This window comes from Chelonoidis abingdonii, chromosome 3 (assembly GCF_003597395.2).
Source record: "Chelonoidis abingdonii isolate Lonesome George chromosome 3, CheloAbing_2.0, whole genome shotgun sequence".
NCBI classification, from domain to species: domain Eukaryota; kingdom Metazoa; phylum Chordata; order Testudines; family Testudinidae; genus Chelonoidis; species Chelonoidis abingdonii.
The window spans coordinates 116922345-116942872 of NC_133771.1; the positions used below are offsets into that span (position 1 = coordinate 116922345).

A 20528-nucleotide genomic window follows, 5' to 3' on the forward strand; every position below is an offset into this window, starting at 1 on the left:
CAGCCTTCAGCACGCCTGGTCTCATTATCCTCCTTTGTTTTACTGCTCCCCTCACTTACTGCAGGAAGCGCCATCCACGGGGTGCAGTATATCCCACCGCTGCACCAGTTGTCACGGAGTCCCGGGCGATGCCTGGAACTGCTCCACAAAGCCGGCAGGACTTTGGGGAGCCTCCTCCCTTGGAGCAGACTTGTTCGGGCAGAAGCTCACACCGTCTTCACCTCCTGGGTCTCTCCTTGGAGCATTCAGCATCCCTGCCCCTCCGTGTGCTTCCCACAGCGAGCCACCCAGGCGGGTCCTGGGAAGCCACAGGGTTCTGCACCCCACTTTGCAGTCAGACGTGACTCTCAGCCAGCAAAAACAGAGGTTTATTCGATGACAGGAACAGGGTCTAAAACAGAGCTTGTAGATACAGCGAACCAGACCCTCGGCCGGGTCCATTCTGGGGGCAGTGAGCCAGACCCCTAGTCTGCACCACTCCTTATCCCCAGGTAGCTCCAGACTAACCTCCCTCCAGCCCCTCCTCTCTGCTCAGCTCCTTTCCCGGCCAGGAGGTCACCTGATCCTTTGTCTCCAACACTTTCAGCTGGCACCTTGCAGAGGAGGGGCCCAGGCCATCAGTTGCTAGAGGAGAGTGCCGGCAGTTAGGGCACTGGCCCCTTCTCTGTAGCAATCACACACCCTTATCCCACCACCAAGATACTTAAGAACTGCTAGGGGACACTGAGGCACCAACACAGTATTCAGAGCAAACATTAGGAACAGTCCCAGTTCGTCACAGGCAGGATTGACCCAGTCCCAAGTGAGTTAATCCCCATTTTCCTTTCAAAAATTTACACAGGTTATTATCCTTCGTCCCATTTACTGGTGAGTGTAACAAAAAGAGGCGAGATGGTAACAGTTTCTGCGTTGTTCAGTAGTACTGTACCGTCTACCACCAGGAAAGGAGCAGATTTTCAAGTAGCAATAATCAACACCTCAGATTAACTTCATTGGTTATGATACTGCCACTGTGCAAAGCTCTAATGCTCCAGTGCTGCAGATTCGCCTCTGTCAGTAGCATTCAGTAAAAAGAGGGTGACATGTTAAGTACTCAAGGATTGCTTTATTTAACTTTCATTTCTCGTGCTGGGGTAGGGGAAGGAAACTGATAGCTGTTCCGTGAACCATAAAAGACACCGTGTTGTAAGCTACAGACACTGGGCGCTAAGCCAAGAATGCAAAGTTTTAAGAGACTGCTGAGGACTGTGGGATAGCGGGAGTCCTCAGCACCCCCGTTCCGTCCTCCATGATCCCCCGCCCCTGATGCAAATGTTAATGGTCACGGGGGGTTCTGGGTAAACGTCGTCAGTCATTCCTTGCTCCGGGAAAACATCAGCAGACAGTCCTTTCGCACATTTTTCTCCTGGATTGCCTTGCAGAAAATAGCACGGCAGCACTAAGAAGAGTTTTTGTTTTCCCGTCACCATTTGTGTACTAGATCCGTGGAGACAGAGGCGACACTCGAGCGCTACACACCAGCATTCAATTGCTTTTGCAATGATAGCAGAGATGGTTACCAGTCGTTCTGTACCGTCTACTGCCAGAAACTGGCAATGACATGACGGTTATTCTCTCTTCTCTGAACTGTCCGCTGCTATCATGAGTGCCCTGGCTAAAATCAGCCGGGGGCGCAATGCAAAAGCAAACTGGGATTGACTCACTGGCCACAGAGTCAATCCCCCTTATGCTGTCTAAAAATAGAGTCAGTCTGACACAAGAAGTCAAAGCAGCAGAGAATCCTGTGGCACCTTACAGACTAAACAGACGTCTGTTAGTCATATAGGTGCCACAGGATTCTCTGCTGCTTATCAGATCCAGACTAACACGGCTACTCCTCTGAAGGAAGAGTCAAGTGTATTAGAAGAGCGCAGTACTCCATGGCTGTATTAACAGGGGGTTCTCCGCAAGAACCGCACTCATTGCTTCACTTCTCTCCAACCCTCTGCAGCTACGTGGCAGGGCCCACCCCCATTTCTGTCATGCAGTCGTGAGGAATACAAGAAAGAAACATAGACTTATTTGTGACATAAACGGGGGGCACTTGGAGGCAGGCAGTCGTGGCTATGACAGTCCAGGCAGGACAACTCAATTTTTAGAAACCAGAAGGGAGCGATTGACTCTGCCCAAGTGAGCCACTCCCATTTGGGTTTCAGAACCATTGTCACAGGGCACTCATGATAGCATCGGACACTAAACTGTGATGCACTGGCCAGGTAAACAGGAAAAAGCCTGAATCCCGCGAACTTTTGAATTCCATTTCCTGATTGTCCACCGTGAGGGTCAGCACACACCACAGGTGACCACACAGAGCTCATTTGCACTCGTCACAATGCAGTCTCCTGATATTCGAAGAAGAGCGCCAGCTTGGACCACACAGGAGTTCTGGATCTGATCGCTATCTGGGTGAGGACTCAGTGCTCACAGCACTGCGTTCAAAAGACGAAATGAAAAGTTTTTGAAAGAATTTCAAAGTCTATGGCTGATAAAGGTCACAGCAGAGACTCCCTTCAGTGCGAGTGAAAGTGAAGGAACTTAGACAGGTTTACCAGAAAGCCAGAGAAGCAAACGAAGGTCAGGCTCTGAGCCGAAAACATGCCGCTTCTATGCTGAACTACATGCAATTTTGGGGTTCAGCGTACCAGTGCCCCACCCTGTCCGTGGATTCAGACTTTGGATTGAAATATCAAGGTTTTCTGAGATGTAGCCGAGGGAAGATGGAGCGAATTGAGGATGAGATGACCGTGGACACCCAGCAGTCCGTACACCAACAGCCAGGATCTTTTGAGACCCAAGAATAACAGTCCCTGCGCTCCAAGCGAGAAGCCCAGACAGTGAAGCCATGGAAGCGACTCTCGGTAAGTGTCCTTCATTCTGTACCAAACACGGATTAAAACAAGACGGTTTTGTAGATCGCATTGACACCAGGGCTTTTGCTGCAGTCGCAGCCATTACTGTTACAGGAAAATTCGTTAACATGTCTGGGGATGGAGTGAAAATCCTCCAAATTAATGTCCAGGAATCGATCGTGGAGGAACTCAAAAACCCTTATGCTATATGAGAACATTTCTGGCCAGACAGCCTTCTCCGTTCCCCATAGTAGGTAACTTTTCAACGCCTTGCATTTTGCAAGACATTTGGTACTGCAGGCTTGAAGGCATTGCACTGAAGGCATTTGCATAAACAAACGATCTGCCTCCTGCGGTGCTGTTGTCAGGAGAAGCTCACGCTTGCAATCCTCAGGGGACCCTGTTACTCCAACAGTCCTTCTCGCTGGTCACACACTCCCAGAGGTTAACCGCCCCTGAAACCGTTCCTCTCTCAGCCTTCAGCACGCCTGGTCTCATTATCCCTCCTTTGTTTTACTGCTCCCCAGTCACTTACTGCAGGAAGCGCCATCCACGGGGTGCAGTATATCCCACCGCTGCCACCAGTTGTCACGGAGCCCCGGGCGATGCTCTGGAACTGCTCCCACAAGCCAGGCAGGACTTTGGGGAGCCTCCTTCCCTTGGAGCAGACTTGTTCAGGGCAGAAGCTCACACGTCTTCACCTCCTGGGTCTCTCCTTGGAGCATTCAGCATCCTCTGCCCCTCCGTTGCTTCCCACAGCGAGCCCACCCAGGCGGGTCCTGGGAAGCCACAGGGTTCTGCACCCCCACTTTGCAGTCAGACGTGACTCTCAGCCAGCAAAAACAGAGGTTTATTCGATGACAGGAACAGGGTCTAAAACAGAGCTTGTAGATACAGCGAACCAGACCCTCGGCCGGGTCCATTCTCGGGGGCAGTGAGCCAGACCCCTAGGTCTGCACTCACTCCTTATCCCCAGGTAGCTCCAGACTAACCTCCCTCCAGCCCCTCCTCTCTGCTCAGCTCCTTTCCCGGCAGGAGGTCACCTGATCCTTTGTCTCCAACACTTTCAGCTGGCACCTTTGCAGAGGAGGGGCCAGGCCATCAGTTGCTAGAGGCAGAGTGCCGGCAGTTAGGGCACTGCCCCTTCCTCTGTAGCAATCACACACCCTTATCCCACCACCAGATACTTAAGAACTGCTAGGGGACACTGAGGCACCAACACAGTATTCAGAGCAAACATTAGGACAGTCCCAGTTCGTCACAGGCAGGATTGACCCAGTCCCAAGTGAGTTAATCCCCATTTTCCTTTCAAAAATTTACACAGGTTATTATCGTTCTGTCCCATTTACTGGTGAGTGTAACAAAAAGAGGCGAGATGGTAACAGTTTCTGCTGTTTCCAGTAGTACTGTACCGTCTACCACCAGGAAAGGAGCAGATTTTCAAGTAGCAATAATCACACCTCAGATTAACTTCATTGGTATGATACTGCCACTGTGCAAAGCTCTAATGCTCCTCAGTGCTGCAGATTCGCCTCTGTCAGTAGCATTCAGTAAAAAGAGGGTGACATTGTAAGTACTCAAGGATTGCTTTATTTACTTTCATTTCTCGTGCTGGGGTAGGGGAAGGAAACTGAATAGCTGTTCCGTGAACATAAAAGACACCGTGTTGTAAGCTACAGACACTGGGCGCTAAGCCAAGAATGCAAAAGTTTTAAGAGACGCTGAGACTGTGGGATAGCGGGAGTCCTCAGCACCCCCGTTCCGTCCTCCCATGATCCCCCGCCCCTGATGCAAATGTTAATGGTCACGGGGGTTCTGGGTAAACGTCGTCAGTCATTCCTTGCTCCGGGGAAAACATCAGCAGACAGTCCTTTCGCACATTTTTCTCCTGGATTGCCTTGCAGAAAATAGCACGGCAGCACTAGAGACCGTCGGCTTTTTGTTTTCCCGTCACCATTTGTGTACTAGATGCCGTGGAGACAGAGCGACACTCGAGCGCTACACACCAGCATTCAATTGCTTTTGCAATGATAGCAGAGATGGTTACCAGTCGTTCTGTACCGTCTACTGCCAGAAAAACTGGCAATGACATGACGGTTATCTCTCTTTCTCTGAACTGTCCGCTGCTATCATGAGTGCCCTGGCTAAAATCAGCCGGGGGCGCAATGCAAAAGCAAATGGGATTGACTCACTGGCCACTGAGTCAATCCTCCCTTATGCTGTCTAAAAATAGAGTCAGTCCTGACTACAAGAAGAGTCAAAGCAGCAGAGAATCCTGTGGCACCTTACAGACTAACAGACGTCTGTTAGTCTATAAGGTGCCACAGGATTTCTGCTGCTTTTACAGATCCAGACTAACACGGCTACTCCTCTGAAGGAAGAGTCAAGTGTATTAGAAGAGCAGCTACTCCATGGCTGTATTAACAGGGGGTTCTCCGCAAGAACCGCACTCATTGCTTCACTTCTCTCCCAACCCTCTGCAGCTACCGTGGCAGGGCCCACCCCCATTTCTGTCATGCAGTCGTGAGGAATACAAGATAAGAAACATAGACTTATTTGTGACATAAACGGGGGGGCACTTGGAGGCAGGCAGTCGTGGCTATGACAGTCCAGGCAGGACATACTCAATTTTTAGAAACCAGAAGGGAGCGATTGACTCTGCCCAAGTGAGCCACTCCAATTTGGGTTTCAGAACCATTGTCACAGGGCACTCATGATAGCATCGGACACTAAACTGTGATGCACTGGCCAGGTAAACAGGAAAAAGCCTGAATCCCGCGAACTTTTGAATTCCATTTCCTGATTGTCCACCGTGAGGGTCAGCACACACACAGGCGACCACACAGAGCTCATTTGCACTCGTCACAATGCAGTCTCCTGATATTCGAAGAAGAGCGCCAGCTTGGACCACACAGGAGTTCTGGATCTGATCGCTATCTGGGTGAGGACTCAGTGCTCACAGCACTGCGTTCCAAAAGACGAAATGAAAAGTTTTTGAAAGAATTTCAAAGTCTATGGCTGATAAAGGTCACAGCAGAGACTCCCTTCAGTGCGAGTGAAAGTGAAGGAACTTAGACAGGTTTACCAGAAAGCCAGAGAAGCAAACGCGAAGGTCAGGCTCTGAGCCGAAAACATGCCGCTTCTATGCTGAACTACATGCAATTTTGGGGTTCAGCGCTAACCAGTGCCCACCCCTGTCCGTGGATTCAGACTTTGGATTGAAATATCAAGTGTTTCTGAGGATGTAGCCGAGGGGGAACGATGGAGCGAATTGAGATGAAGATGACCGTGGTGATAGCACACAGCAGTCCGTAAACCCCAACAGCCAGGATTCTTTTGAGACCCAAGAATCACAGTCCCTGCGCTCCAAGCGAGAAGCCCAGACAGTGAAGCCATGGAAGCGACCTCCGGTAAGTGTCCTTCATTCTGTACCAACACGGATTAAAACAAGACGGTTTTTTGTAGATCGCATTGACACCAGGGCTTTTGCTGCAGTCGAGCCATTACTGTTACAGGAAAATTTCGTTAACATGTCTGGGGATGGAGTGAAAATCCTCCAAATTAATGTCCATGAATCGATCGTGGAGGAACTCAAAAACCCTTATGCTTATATGAGAACATTTCTGGCCAAGACGCCTTCTCCGTTCCCCCATAGTAGGTAACTTTTCAACGCCTTGCATTTTGCAAGACATTTGGTACTGCAGGCATGAAGGCATTGCACTGAAGGCATTGCATAAACAAACGATCTGCCTCCTGCGGTGCTGTTGTCACGGAGAGAGATATCATCCATTTACTTGTTAGAACATCAGGAATGTAAAAAGCGGGGCAGACATGGCGATTTTGCTACTGCCAGGCGGGGGGATGGAGGAGGGATAGCGACGAGTTTTCAGCGTCTGCAAGCAGGATTCTTCCCTGCTACCAGCAACGCGATGCGGGGGGTGATGTAAGGGTGATCACTAGCAGTATCGATATATGATAGGACCAGCGCTGTTGGTGGATGTGAAAAGAGGGGTTTGGGCTTTGCAGGCTCCTCTTAACAGGAGCAAGGCATCATATAGATCACTGTGTATATGAAGCGGAGAAGTCAAAATTTTAAAGCCTCACTTACCATCGCCGCTGTGGACGTACGGTTGCCGTACCTGCATCTGTTGTGTGCCACACCAGTCACACAGACACTGAATATTTAAACGCTACAAAATGCGACCTTGTATAGAGATCACATGTGCTCTGTAAGGTGGATAGTGGTTCTATGTGAAAGAGTACTATCATTGCTCTGTAAAGGTATCTTTCCACATACCTTATCACCCTGGTTTGCCTTCCCCATGCAGCTGCAATTTCTCCAGAAGTCCCTATGCCATCACGAGGGTGTGCTGTGATATGGCGGAGAGAAGAAGGACCGAGATGAAATGTTCACAGAAATTATTGAAGTAACACGCAATGAGAGGGATAAACAGAATGATTGGAAGGATGTGGTAGCAAAGTACAGAAAGATGCCAGTGAACGATCTGAGAGGGCTAGGCAGGAAGACCGCGTTGGAGAGATGCAACGCTGGATCTGCTGCGTGCTCAAACTGATATCCTCCAACGCATGGTGGATCTTCAGAAGAGCAGCACAGTAGCAGAGTGCCGCTGCAACCCTGTATAACCTCCCTGCAAGCCCACGTCCCATATCTCCCTCACCCAGACGTGTAAGAACGCGTGGGGGAAGGCTTCTGCACCGCCTACTCCTCCACACCCCTGCAGAGTCAAGGAAAGGCTGTAATTACGCTACAATGTGCTTAATAGCCTTTCCCTTCCCTCCTTCCAAAGCACAGCAGCCAGGACAACCTTCCTAATTCTCTGCCTTTTTTATAGTTCCTTTGAATAAAGAATACATCGAAAGGGGAGGGTGGGTTGCTTACAGGGAAATCTAGGTAAGGAAAAACTCATGATTTTTAACAGATGCATAATTACTTTTAATGAATAATAAATTGATTTTTAAACGATACAGAATTTATTTCCTTCGCCAACCTGTATGAAAAGGGGAGGGGGGTTGCTTACACTTGAATAAGTCCATCAAGTGCGGAGGGTTCATCAAGGGAAGCAAACAGTCACACCGTACCCTGGCCGTGGCTGAAACTGTTTTCAAGGCTTCTCTGATGCGCAGCGCCTCCAGGTGTGCTCTTCTAATCGCGCCTGGTCTCTGGCTGCTCGTACTCAGCAGCCAGGTGATTTGCCTCAGCTCCCACCCAGCCATAAATGTCTCCCCCTAGTCTCAAAGATTGTGGGCACACAGCAAGCAGCAATAGCAAGCGGGACATTGGTTTGGCTGAGATCTGAGCGAGTAAGTAATGATCGCAGCGACCCTTTAAACGGCAATGCACATTCTACACCATCTGGCACTTGCTCAGCTGTAGTTGAACAGCTCCTGACCACTGTCCAGGCTGCCAGTGTATGGCTTCATGAGCCATGGCATCAAGGGGTAGGCTGGGTCCCCAGGATAACTATAGGCATTGAACATTCCAACGTTATTTTCTGGTCTGGGAAGTAATTCCCTTGCTGCAGCCGTTTAAACAGACTAGTGCTCCTGAAGACGCGAGCGTCATGAACCTTCCTGGCCATCCCACGTGGATGTGGTGAAACGTCCTGTGGTCCACCGAGTGCTTGCAGCACCATTGAAAAGTACCCCTTGCGTTCACGTACTGGGTGCCTGGTGTTCTGGGGCCAAGATAGGGATATGGGTTCCATCTATGCCCACCACAGTTCGGAAAACCCATTGCAGCAAAGCCATCCACTATCACCTGCACGTTTCCAGAGTCACAACTTCGTAGCAGCAGCTTAACGATTGCTTTGGCTACTTGCATCACTGCAGCCCCCACAGTAGATTGCCCACTCAAATTGATTTCGACTGACCGGTAGCGTGTCTGGCGTTGCAAGCTTCCAGAGGCTATTGCCACTCGCTTCTCCACTGTGAGGGCTGCTCTCATGTTTTGTATACGGCGTTTCAGGGCAGGGAAAGCATGTCACAAAGTTCTAAGAAAAGTGCTCTACGCATGCGAAAAGTTTCGCAGCCACTGCGAATCGTCCACACCGTCAAAACAATGCGGTCCCACCAGTCTGTGCTTGTGTTCCGTGCCCAATTCGGCGTTCAATGGGTAGTAGATGCCCCGTTAATAGCAGTAGCTCAAAACGCTGGGGCCAGCGGTTATGGAGAATTTTGCCTCCATCTCGTCATCGCTGTCCTCGCCACTCAGCAATAGCTGCCTCCTCCTCTCCTCCTGCCTTTGCAGTTCATTGTCAGTATAGTCAGCACGAGAGTACGCGAGGTGTTGACAACGGTCAGATACCGTTTGTGATCTCAGGTCCATGATTGCTGTGCTATGGCGTTTGCTCAATGCACTCCGCGAAAAACGCGCCAAAGGTTGTTCTGCTGCCCTCACAAAGGGAGGGGTGAGGCTGTACCCAGCACCACCCGGGGCAATGTTTTCTGCCCCATCAGCACTGTGCTCTCAACCCGGAAGTGGAACTATGGGATAGCTGAGGAACAGCTACCCACAGTGCACTGCTCCTGAAATCGATGGTAGCCTTGGACCATGGACACAAGCAATCGATTTTGTGATCACATTGTGGACGCGCAAAACCGATTTTATAACATCGGTTTCGTAATATCGGTTTAAACTACTTCGAAATAATCGTGCAGTGTAGACGTACCCTGAGATAGCCCTTCCTGCGGGTTAAGGATTGCTGTATACCTCAGGGCTAGAATCTCTACAGTGGTGCAGCTGTACTGCTACTGCAGAGTCTCTGTGCCAATGGGAGAGAGCTTTCCTGTTGGCATAATTACTCCACCTCCCCAAGCAGCGGTCCACACCAGCGTTTAGATCAGCGTAACTTCTGTCACTCGAGGGGTGACGTTTCCACACCCCTGAGGAACTTAAGTTATAGCGAAATACCTAATGTGTACAAGCTCTCAGTCACAACTGTCTCCATTAAAGGAGAACAGTAACGGTTAAGAGAAACTGGGTTTGTACTCTTCTGCTTCTTTATAAAGTGTGAAAGGTTCTTCATTCCATTCCTTCGCTTTTATCATTCATATTTTCTACTTTAAATGGATAGCACTGCCAAGTGCACATGCTCAGAAATCAATGAGTCTTTAGGGTATGCTTGTGTCACATTTTTAAGCTTTTCTCAACAATTGTAAAGGCTAGAAAGTTTTTTTTAATGAAAACTGAGGTCCTCCTATATTCATGTGACTCCAGGAGCTAGGGCTTTAAGAAGAGTGACAGTTATTGTAAGAGTCATAATAAAATCTGAAAAGTTGGTTCCATTAGAGTAACAGGGCCAACTTAGTGATGACGGTTGCTACTGTGGGGGGGTGAGACACGAGATTTTCACTCTGTCCCTAGGGCTTTCAGGAACTGTGTCCTCTTTTTGAGGCAACACATGCAGCCCTTAGGTGGAGGAGTTTATCTATACTCAGCAAATACCTCTCTGGATGGACCAAAACAGGAGTCCCCATTCAATGGAAAGGCTAGTGACTGTGGCAGTGCAATGGAAGGAAATCACAGGGAAAGGAGGCTACTCCAGTACTCTTCTGACAGGGGTGCAGATTAGCTCTGAGGTGAAATGGAGAAATGGCAATAAAAGTAAGATACCAGTTCATCCCTTTGAATGAAAGATAGTGGAGAAGATTGCTGTGAAGAGAAAGGCATTCATGTCTCCTCTGAATCTTGGCAAAAGAACCCATCATAGAAGGGAACAAAAGAGGTCTCACTGTTCATCATTCTCTGTCCTGAAACATAATATGATCATGAATCACACTACATGGCTTTTGGTCTCCTCTGCTTGTTATGTCACAGTTCTCCAAGGCTTCTAAACTTTGACAATGTGCCCAGTGGGGACAGGTGGCAGAAGAAGGAATTGTATTTCCTCAGCAGCCTGCACACATGCTTCTCTTTGTAAAGGGTGGGGGCAGGAAGAGACTTCCTGATAAGATGGTTTGTTTTTTAGGGGCGAGGGAAAAGAGCATATACAAAGCACGCGTGTCTTTTTTGTGACCTTTCTCTTCCTCTGACTAACTTAGAAAAAGTACCTGGGGATGGACCAGCCTGCCAGCCAAAGTGCAACATGTTGAGAAGCCAAGAAAGGGTTTTTTTGGTGACTTTGGCAAGCAAAGCTGGTGTGGATTTTCAAAAGATGTTACAAAATCAGCTCCACCTAATCGATTCACAAGACTTCTTTAATCTCTGCTTCTAAAAATAAATTGCTGCCTGACATTTTGGTCTCTGTACCCACTGTACATTTCAAAACAAATGCACATTCTGGAAGATTTGTCATGTAAAAGTTCAAAGCCAATCTTGCTGATTACACATGACAAATATTAGTATTAAAGTGCGTGTTTGTTTTATGAGGAGCGTGAGGTAATATTTTTCCATTTAATATAAATCCCATTATACTGCCATACAAACAGCCATTTATAATGTATTGTTTCCTGTTAAAGTGAAACAGCCAGTGCTGGTTCTGCTCCTTCAACATTCAGAAATCATTACACAGGAGTCAATAAACCAACTGGATCTCCATTAAAGTCTATCAGATCCCAGTGTGACTGGTGAGCAAGTGAGTGTCAGAAATCTAGGGTAATAGCAGATTAGTGTGTAGACCCTGCCACAAAGGCAGAACATCTGGCCCATGAAAGAGCTGAGCTGACTTTGTTAAGGAGGGAGGGTGGGAAGCAACTGCAAATGGAGCTAAATGGATCTCAATAGTCAGTACAGGCTGCTGAGTAAGAGGCTAGAGTTGTGAAATCATTTAGAGGATTTTGATCCTTTGACTCGTCAAGGAACTGTCCTGTTAAAGGTAAGTGTCATTTCCTCCTGAATGTCATAGATGCCAAAGGGATAAATGAAGGGACTGCAAGACTGTAACTTGCATAAAATAAGGCTTAGCTAAGTGGTAGGTTTTTACTCAGCCTGGAGAAGATCCTGGAAATGTAAGATCCTGGGTCCAGAGGCTCCCAGAAAGTGTCTCATTTTACTGAAACTAATCTTGCAACTTTTCTTCATTCTTATGCTTCTTTCTCATTCCTTGGCGAATATATGTTCCATTGATCCAGACTAAGTTCCTTAGAATCACGGAAGCAGAAGACTCTAAAACTTTGGTTGTTTAACACATTATGACAATGCTACTATAATAAGCACTATGTACAAGCTAGATATTTTCATCTCAGTACTGACTGTTGAGATGCACCAGGCTAACTAACTTTGCCACACACTTGTAAAAGTAACAACTGGGAGGTCTATTATCCCACTGTTGCACACAAGCAATTCTCACGGACATGAGGGGTGCTGCTCACCTGGGATTTTATTCTGCTGCCACTGAACTTAATGTCCAGACTTCAATAAGAGAAAGGTCAGATCCACACATCGGTGGCCTAGGCAGCCCATGAATAAGTTCTTTATCTTCTGCTTATTGGAGCACTGGTTTGTCATCATAATCCAACAGGTGTATGAACCCAGTAAGAAGATTCTCTTAGGTCTAGAGATGGTGAGTTCATAGGGTTCAGTCCATGGAATGGTACTATGTTAGAAAGTGAAAGCTAGGAGTAGAATTTTCAAAAGTACTCACCTTTGTCCTAACTCTGCTCCCTCTGTTACCTTAAATAGAGCAGGCAAGTCAATACTGTGTGCGTCTGAAAATCCTGCATCCACTGCACCCTCGATCCTGGTATATGGCTGTTAATAGGGAGTGCAGAAGAGTTAGGATAGAATCTGGGATGTAATCTAAACACTGTGAATCTGACAAGTCTCTAGTTTAGCTCCTTGGGGAGGTGAGGGATTCCTTGGTGGTTCTTTATTAGAATTGTGTCTGCTGTTGGCTTTTATCGGCAACCACATAGTCATATCAGATTATTCTACAGACATTAAGATATTGCATTAATATTTTTCTAAATAAGATTGCTTGCTATGGTATTTGTCATCTAAAAGTGATCAGTGAAAGATATTTACAAGTCAGTAAAATACAGTATTTAGTTTCATTATTCATTTCATAGTTTCAAGTTTGGTATAGAAGAGATCGTATGGAACCTCCAGTGTAGTTAGAAGAGGAGTACTTGTGGCACATTAGATACTAACAAATTTATTTGAGCATAAGCTTTCATGGGCTACAGCCCACTTCATCAGATGCATAGCCTGGAACATACGGCAAGAAGATATTTATACATACAGAGAACATGAAAAGGTGGAAGTATGCATACTAACAGGAAGAGTCTAATCAATTGAGATGAGCATTGATTGGTGCATTATTTTTGTGGCATGGTGAAACATGGTCCACTAGATAGAGCACTGGAATATGACTGGAGTTGCTAACTTTCTAATCACACAAAACCAAACACCCCTGCCCCAGCCCTTCTCTGAGGCCCTGCTTGCTCCATCTCTCCCCCCCCCCCGCCTCCAGTTGCTTACTCTCCCCATCCTCACTCACTTTCATCTGGCTGGTGCAGGGAGCAGAGGTGAGGGCTCTGGGGTGGGGCCAAGGATGAGGGGTTTGGGTGCAGAGAGGCTCAGGGCTGGGATAGGGGATTGGTGCAGCATGCAGGCTCTGGGAGGGAGTTTGGGGTGCAGGAGCAGGCTCTGGTCTGGGGCAGGGTCCTGCAAGTGTGTGTGGGCTGTGGGAGAGAGTTTGGTGTGGAAGAGGACACCCTGGGCTTGGGGAGTGGAAGGGAGTGCAGGGTCCCAGTGGTGCTTTACCACAGCTCCCAGTGGGGGATTTCAATTATTCCCATATTGACTGGGAACATTTCACTTCAGGACGAAATGCAGAGATAAATTTCTCGATACTTAAATGACTGCTTCATGGAGCAGCTGGTATGGAACCACAAGGGGAGAGGCAACTCTAGTTTTAATCCTGAGTGGAGCGCGGGAGCTGGTCCAAGAGGTAACTATAGTAGACCGCTTGGAAATAGTACCATAATACAATAGCATTCAACATCCCTGTGGTGGGAAGAACATCTCAACAGCCCAACACTGTGACATTTAATTTCAAAAGGGGGAACTATGCAAAATGAGGGGGTAGTTAAAAGGTACAGTGACTAAAGTGAAACCCTGCAAGCTGCATGGCGCTTTTTAAAGACACCATAATAGAGGCCAACTTCAAGTGATACCCCAATTAAGAAACACAGTAAAAGAACTAAAAAGCACACCGTGGCTTAACAACCAAGTAAAAGAAGCAGTGAGAGATAAAAAGACTTCCTTTAAAAAGTGGAAGTCAAATCTCAGTGAGGCAAATAGAAAGGAGCATAAACACTGCCCAAATTAAGTGCAAGAGTATAATATAGAAAGCGAAGAAAGAGTTGAAGAAAGTCAAGCCAAAAACTCCAGAGGTAATAACAAAATGTTTTTAAGTACATCAGAAGCAGGAAGCCTGCTAAACAACGCAGTGGGGCCCCTTGATGATCGAGAATAATAGGAGCGCTTAAGAGCGAGTAAAGTCATTGGTGAGAATCTAAATGAGTCTTGCTTCAGTCTTCACGGCTGAGGATGTTAGGAGATTCCCAAACCTGAGCTGGCTTTTGTAGGTGACAAATCTTAGGAACTGTCACAGATTGAAGTGTCACTAGAGGAGTTTTGGAATTAATTGATAAACAGTGGGTGCCAAAGTTTGCAGATGATATTAAACTGCTCAAAGATAGTTAACAACAAGCAGACTGTGAAGAGAGACTTCAAAAAGATCTCACATAAACTAAGTGATTGGGCAACAAAATGCAAATGAAATTAATGTGGATAAATGTAAAGCGATGCACTTGTGAAAAATAACCCCAACTATACATACAAATATGATCGGGGCTATTTAGCTTACAGTGAGTCAGGAAAAGATCTTGGATGACATTGTGGACAGTTCTTCTGAATGTCCACGCAGTTGTGCAGAGGCAGTCAAAAAGCAGACAGGATGTTTGGAATCATTAAAAGGAGATAGAGAATAGACTTGAGATATCTTATTGCCTTAATAATGATTCATGGTACGGCCATTATCTCAAATACTATGTATAGATGTGAGTCTCCTCATCTCAGAAAAGATATACTGGCACTAGAAAAGGTTCAGAAATGGCAACTACAAATGATTAGAGGGTTTGGAGAGGGTCCCATAGGAGGAAAGATAAGAGGCTAGGACTCTTCAGCTTCGAAAAGAGAGCTAGGGGGGTATATCGATAGAGGTATATCAAAATCATGAATGATGTGAGAAAGTGGATAAGGACAAAGTTATTTACTTATTCCCATACACAAGAATTAGGGTCACCAATAATTAATAGCAGCAGGTTTAAAACAAATAAAAGGAAGTTCTTTTCACGCAGCGCACATTCAACTTGTGGAACTCCTTACCTGAGGAGTTTGTGAAGTGCTGACTATAACAGCATTTAAAAGGGAACGGATAATCATCGGTGATTAGGCCATAAATGGCTATTAGCCAGGATTGGAAGAAATGGTGTCCCTAGTCTCTGTTCATCAGAGGATGGAGATGGATGGCAGGAGAGAGATCACTTGATCATTGCCTGTTAGGTTCACTCCCTCTGGGGCACCTGGCATTGGCCACTGTTGGTAGACAGATACTGGGCTAGATAGACCTTTGGTCTGATCCGGTACAGCCGTTCTTATGTTCTTATGTCCCAGGAAGCGGCCGCCAGCTCCCTGCAGCTCCTGGTCAGAGGCGTGGCCAGGCAGTTCTGCATGCTGCCCACGCAGATCCCATTCGTTGCGGTTCCCGGACAATGGGAGCTGCAGAGCCAGCACTTGGGTGGGGGCAGCTCACAGAGCCTATGCACTAGGGGCTGCAGGGACCTGGCAGCTGCTTCTGGGAGCCGTGCGGAGCTAGGGCAGGTAGGGAGCCTGCCTTAGCCCCTGGCCCCTGCTGTGACGCTGAGAAGACTTTTAATGGCCCAGTCGGCAGTGCTGACCAGAGTCGCCAGGGTCTCTTTTCGACTGGGCGTTCTGATTGAAAACTGGACACCTGGCAAACCCTAAATATGCCCTGTATTCTATCCTGGCTCTGCCACTGGCTTATTTGTTACCTTAGGCAAGTCACTTCGCCTCTATGGCTCAGCTTCCCTTCCCAGTTTTGTCTCTTGTCTGTTCAGAGTGAAAGCTCTTACAATGTGTTTGTACAGTGCCTAGCAAAATGGGGCCCTGATCTCAAATCTGACCTCTTGGTGCTGCTGTGATACAAATAATAAATAGTGACAAAAAATGTTCAGAAGATGGAACACCATCCAAAACAAATATATTTGGGAAAACTTTTATGAAGAGAGAGATTTCAGCAAACTGCTCCATACTTTTCCTTGCATTTCCTTTCCCGTCATTTCTAGATTTCCAAGAAAATAGTGAGTAAACAGAAATTCCCCTTTTCACTCAACATGTTGTTCTGACTTGCATCGTTCACCGAAGTCACAGTTCATTCAGTATTTGTGAAACCACCATTCAGTGTAACTGAAAGGATTTAAATGTCTTAAATATTGAATGATCATTGACATGATGGATAAGTCAGGCAGGAGGAGCAAATTGCACAGTAGGGGGAGACTTCATTTACCCATAATTGTATAGGAAGGGTAATTGTCAACAATGACAGGGTAGTGATTTTCTTTTTAAGACAAGTCAATTTTATGAAAAATTAAGATGGTCATTGTGTGGGATATGGAGAAACTAATTTTAATTTTTTTCCCAAAAACTGAGAGGATTGTTTTTTATATCCATTATTTTCCATTTTGGTGCACATAAGACCAGTTAGATACACATGACATTTTAAACAAAATACCTATGCAGTTTTCTGAGAGTGGAATTGTGTCTTTAAAGTGAGCCCTATCTTTGTTAATGAAACAGGGAGACTCTGATATATATATATATATAGTTCTGTTGCTTCTACTGCTTCTGAAAGTCAGAAGTTAAACTTGGTCCCTTTCTAATACCGCTAGTGTTGATCTTTGAGCCTGATCCTTTTCCAGATTAAGTTAGTGGGAGATTTCCCATGGCAATTATTTTTGGAGCCAGGGCCGCCCAGAGAGGGGGGCAAGTGGAGCAATTTGCCCCGGGCCCCTCAAGCCCTGGCCCGGCCGCAGTCCAGGTCTTCGATGGCATTTCGGCGGCGGGGAGCCCTTCTGTGCTGCCAAAGACGTGGAGCGACTGAAGGGCCCCCTGCTGCCAAAATGCCACCGAAGACCCAGACTGCCACTGGGTGAGTACAAGTGCCGCAGCTCCCCGCTTTGCCCCAGGCCCCCTGAATCCTCTGGGCTGCCCTGTTTGGAGCTGGTTTCAGCCCCAGAGGGCTAAGCAGTGAAGCGAGGTACTTGAAGTTTGACTGGCCAATTTCAGTGCTCTTTACAGATCTGTATTTAACAGAAATTTTATCTGTCACTGGGAAGTTTCTCATTTGGGGCCAAATCCAGCATTCTTGAAGTCAGTGGCAAAACTCACTGATATTTGGGGTGTAGACTCAGATCTTTTATATGGCAGAGGATATTTAAAGTATTTTGTTTTCTCCCTGACATAACATCATTGTTGAAATATTCCAAAACTTTCCAAAGGGCTTCTGCTGTGGGAAGCACTGATACAAGTGATGCTTTGTTTTGTAGGACTGATCAAACCTGTGGCAAAACTCTTGCTCTTGTTTTCCCCCAACAGGTGCCACAGTCTCTTTGACATTTGCAGAGCAGATGGGATGTCATTTTAATGTTGCATCTAATTGACAAGGCCTTAACATAATGTTCTCCATATATCCTGCGTAGGGAAAGAGTGGGCAAAGGAATCTTGGATCATTTGTATTTCCTCTTCAGCAACATTTTTTTTTAACTTGCTTACCGCTGCATTTAAAAACGAGTAATGACTTTTTAACTGGCTTGTGTGGACATAGTTGGCTACTTTTTAATTTTTTTTTACTTCTTGGCCGTCTGTTGTAGGCTCCTCTTTCATGCATTAGTTTATGTACATGGGTTTCTTTATACATATGTACATATGACTGTGGGTGGGTTTGTTTATACATGTGACTCTATCTGTGTGTGTGTTACATAAACACAGACCAATAAGTTAATGCAGGGAATTTGCGTGTGTACGTCCAAAACAGTGATTTTGAGTGTCTCAAATTTTGGATTCCCAACTAGAGGCTTCTTGATGTCTGACTTCTCGGATATGTCTACACAGGGGCATGGAGGGACAACAGAGAACCTATACACCATCCTGTGGCAGAGTCTCTTGGAGCCCAGGTGAACTGACTTGGGCTCTTGGAGCTTTAAATGTAGATATTTGGGCTCATGCTGGAGCCTGGGTTCCAAGATCCACCCCCCGGGTGTGAGAGGCTGGGCTCCAACCCAAATGTGAACATCTACACCAGGGGTAGGCAACCTATGGCACGGGTGCCAAAGGCGGCATGCGAGCTGATTTTCAGCGGCACTCACACTGCCCGGGTTCTGGCCACCAGCCCGGGGGGCTCTGCATTTTAATTTAATTTTAAATGAAAATTCTTAAGCATTTTAGAAACCTTATTTACTTTCATAAAACAATAGTTTAGTTATATATTATAGACTTATGGAAAGAGACCTTCTACAAACATTAAAATGCATTACTGGCACGCGAAATCTTAAATTAGAGTGAATAAATGAAGACTCAGCGCACCACTTCCGAAAAGTTGCCGACCCCTGATCTACACTGTTGTTTTTAGCCCCACAGCACAAGCCCTTTAAGCCTGAGTCGGGTAACCTGGGCTCTGAGACTTGCTGACATGGCTTTTTTTTGTTTGTTTTTTTTGCTGTGGAGACATACTGACAGAGAGCAGGTGCACAGCACTTTTTAAAAATCAGACCCTCAAATTGAGCACTCAAACACTGATGCGCCCGCCATGACTAATCATTTTTGCAAACCTTTGCATAGCTACATGCACACCCACTAACACGTGTAACTCAGGGAAAGAGTACGGAAAATCGTTTTTTTTTATAGGTTTCCTAAAGTTGTCTCCTGCTATGCAGCATGTGCTGTGCATGTTCTGGTTTGAATGATTTAAATGAGAAATGAAATGTGCTTCCAAGATTTAAATCATAATAAATTTCTGATTTATCAGGAGGTTTTTATGAGCAGCCCATGCCAAGGTGATATTTGTTGTAAGAGAAGAGGTTCTACTTCCCCCAGATGGACTGGGGACCAAACTGAAAGGGGTGAGAGAGCCCCAAATAAATATTTAATATATTTTAATTGAGGTATAAGTGAACTAACAGCAAACCCTTTCCCTTCTGCAGCTGCATTTTCTGGGATCTTCCTCTTACAAAAGATATTGAGTGAGAGATTCTTGGCTTCCTTGCGCATCAGGCTGCCCCTCAGGCAACCGTCATCCACAATCATATTGATTACACACTACCACAGGGGCTCAAATGTCTTGTCATTATAAAAACCAGACCTGATGCTGGCTTGTATCTAGCAGAATCACAGTATTAAAAAAGATCTGCATAAAATATTCTAATTCTGTAGATACTAATAATTCTTGGTGAGGCACAGGTACGTAATGCATTTAAGCTCCCTGGGGTTCCTTACAACTCATTATATTCTATACTTACAGACCATGATCCTGCAAAGACTCACGCATGTGTTTAACTTTAGGCACTGTGAACAGTCCCATTGACACCAATGGACTACTGCTTGTGTGCATATCTATTCATCGCTGTAAGTAAGACGTTTGCAGTCTGTCTCTAACATATGACACAGAACAGTCAAACATGAAAATCCTATTTGGATTCTTTATTCTAGCCCTCTCTCATGCATCCACTCAAAACAAATTAGCTCCAAGTTATTAAAATAATGCCCCCTTACAGCCCATTATAATTGTCTTTAGAAACAGACACTAAAATATTTTAAATATCATTTTTTCCAAACTGCCAGATACATTTGGCATTATTAAATAGCAGTGTATGCAGCAGGGAGCATTGGACGGTTAGGTCTCCTTGAAATCCTTGATTGCATTCCCTTCTAGTTACAGGCAAACATGAAAAAACAGCTGGGCAAGTACAGACAAATGAAAGTATCAGCTTAAATTACTTTTGATATATTGAAAGCTGTTTCAAGTAACTACCCAAGGAACCAGCAAAGGTAGTTTCCTAATAGAGGAGGCCTGTATCTTTAAGTAAAATATTACCTAGGAAGTGTCATGGAACAAAATTTGGAGGGTGCTTTTAAGAGGTTAATTAAGGTAGGACATAGCCTAGTTGAGATATCTTAATGAAAGCTTCACTGTTCTTTGTATGCACAAACATTACATATAAATATATAATACACAATGAAGATTTTATTTTCCATGAGACTTGCTACGTAACAAATCCCGGCTTTGCCACTCATGAGTAATATAGGTCACCTAAATGAGAGCCAATAAAACATTTACAGAACATCACACCACCATGTGCCATTATATGCCACCTTTGAACAGAGGCTATTCTAGATACTTAAAATACTGGTTTTTCTTCCTTCTCATAGCTTCAAGTGGAAATCTGGCTTGCAGCCAGGATCCATGGTATGAACAGTCATTGGTACTGGTTTCTATATTCCTTTCCTGTGTAGACGGTTTCCTGAATTATCATTAGTCTAGCTGCACAGACCCTGGGTGAGGGATAGATTATAACAGATTTTTTAAACCAGTAAAAATG

The 20528-nt window shown here is 45.9% G+C and overlaps 2 pseudogenes; both read right to left on the minus strand.

The window, feature by feature from the left end:
* Positions 1 to 863: 863 nt before the first annotated feature.
* Positions 864 to 1022, minus strand: LOC116838680 (U4 spliceosomal RNA; annotated as a pseudogene).
* Positions 1023 to 4235: 3213 nt separating this feature from the next.
* LOC116838679 (U4 spliceosomal RNA) lies at positions 4236 to 4392 on the minus strand (annotated as a pseudogene).
* Positions 4393 to 20528: the final 16136 nt, after the last annotated feature.